We start from the raw sequence: 2342 nt of genomic DNA on the forward strand, positions 1-2342 counted from the left end.
ACTTGTTTAATCAGCTACCATCTCTCCTATGGACTTTTTACTGTCTACAGTCTCAGATCAACACAGCCCTGCCCTCCAGCACTATCCACAGCAACCCCTCAACAGCAACATTGTACCCATCAGGTAAAACATCAGCTACGTTTGCTTTGCCTTGTTGCCCATATTAGATTCTTGGTGAATGTGTGTTGTTGTTATTCACCCTGTTTCAATGTGCCCCTTTTTAACTTTGAGCACCCGCCCCTTTAAACCTCTCTGCACGGCCCTGTTCTCCAGACCAATCTCCAGAAGGCTGCAAAGTGCAGTTGAGCTTAATGGTTACCTTGCTTGTGCCACAGACACCATGGAGCTGCTGCACTCCTTTTCAGCCATCAAAAACCTCTCTCTTAAACTGAACACAGCTCTGCCTGCTTCTGCTGCGTGTGAACGACTTTTTAGCTGTGCTGGTCTACTCTTCACAGCCAAACAAAGTCGGATTGCCTCTGTTAATTTAGAAAACCAGCTCTTGCTGAAACTGAACAAAAGGTTCAGAAAGTAAAGTGTGACAGAAATGCTAAGAGTTTAAGACACTTACCTGCCTGTTGTTCAGTGTATGGGGAAAAGTTTAAACGGTTCTACGCATGTTCAGAAACATTTTTGTCATTGTTTTAACAAACAAAATTCCTTCTTTTATATCTACATTTATTTACAAAAGTTACCTTTCTATACCATGTTCATCTGAGAAATGTGCTTTGAACATAAATATTTATACTGGTGAATCGAGTTGAATGCCTGCTATTGACGGCATTAAAAAAAAGTAATTAACACTGAGTAGTTTTTGAGAAGAGTACTTTGTACTTTTACTCAAGTATTTTTTAACACCAGTACTTTTACTTGTAATTGAGTACAATTTAACCAGTGTAACAGTACTTGCACTTGAGTACAAATTTTGAGTACTCTTCCCACCTCTGAGTAATAGTCTTTGGTGCCAAAGGAAAACGATTACAGGTCACCAGAGAACTTCAATCAATACACCTAAAAACCACAAACCAGGCAAGAAATTTGGGTGTAGTAATGGATGCAGACCTAAACTTAGAAAAACACATTAAGACAATAACAAAATCAGCTTACTATCACCTCAAGAATATATCAACGATAAAAGATCTGATGTCTCAACAGGACCTGGAAAAACTAGTCCATGCATTCATCTTTAGTAGGCTTGATTACTGTAACAGCATCTTTACAGGTCGACCTAAAAAATCAGTCAGACAACTACAGCTCATTCAGAACTCTGCTGCTCGAGTCCTCACTAAGACCAAAAAAGTGGACCACAGAGAATGTGCATCTTCTTTTTGTTTTGCATATTTTAATTTATATTTAATTGTGTTGTGGTTTGCAGTGTTTTGTGTTGTTTCACTTTAAATTTGTTTAAAAGGAAAAAGCTGAAAATTTAAATAGTTAAAAGTTGAAATGTAAATAGTTGTTTTTTGTATTTAAAATTAGCTATGTAACAATTTCCTGACTGGCCGATGGCAATGACTTTGTTTCTTGGGTGTTTCTCTTAAGCAGCATCAGCACACAACAAGACAAACTGACCAGTAGCAAAGCCACAGAATGAGCCAGAGATATTTGAACTCATCCACCTTGGATAGAAACCACTCCAAACTGGGAGTCAGTACTCCACCCCCCTTTTTGTTAAGAACCATCACATTAGACTCAGAAATATTCATTTTCATCCCCTTTCTTCACACTCAGAACTTCCCCAGTGTGAGCAGGATGTCAGTAAAGCCAGAAGGACCACATCATCCATTAAAAGCATGTAATAATGAGGTCATCAAATTTAGAAACACTCGTCCATGTTGGGCAGTGGATTCATAACTTTAACGGACAGAATGTCGCAGCATAAATAAAAGTGAAGAATGACATAATTTGTCTACATTTTTTTAAGCATCATGTTCCAGTTTTAAAAAATCAGCTTTGATGTTCATTTCTGAACAATAGGAATGCAGGGCTTTTTGTCTTTACACAAGAAATGCCTTTCAAAACCTCTGCATAGCAGCATTAACCCAAAGGAAAGTAAATAATCTCGGCACTAACGGTAAGTGAATTTTGAAGTAGTTATAACTGTATAACTTCCTCAGCAACCAATAGCAGCATAACTTTCAATTCAATTCAGTTTTATTTATATAGTGCCAAATTGCAACAACAGTCACCTCAAGGTGCTTTATATATCTACAATAATACAGAGAAACCACAACTGTCCAATGACGAAATGTAATATCTTACATAAAGCTGCAGTGATCACACGTGGCCAAGTTAGATAGCTAGCAGTTTTACCTGCCCAGATATCTTGTGACACTAGAGAA

The sequence above is a fragment of the Pundamilia nyererei genome, unplaced genomic scaffold, assembly GCF_000239375.1.
Source record: "Pundamilia nyererei isolate P.nyererei 1_Seehausen unplaced genomic scaffold, PunNye1.0 scaffold00119, whole genome shotgun sequence".
In the NCBI taxonomy this organism is placed as follows: Eukaryota; Metazoa; Chordata; class Actinopteri; order Cichliformes; family Cichlidae; genus Pundamilia; species Pundamilia nyererei.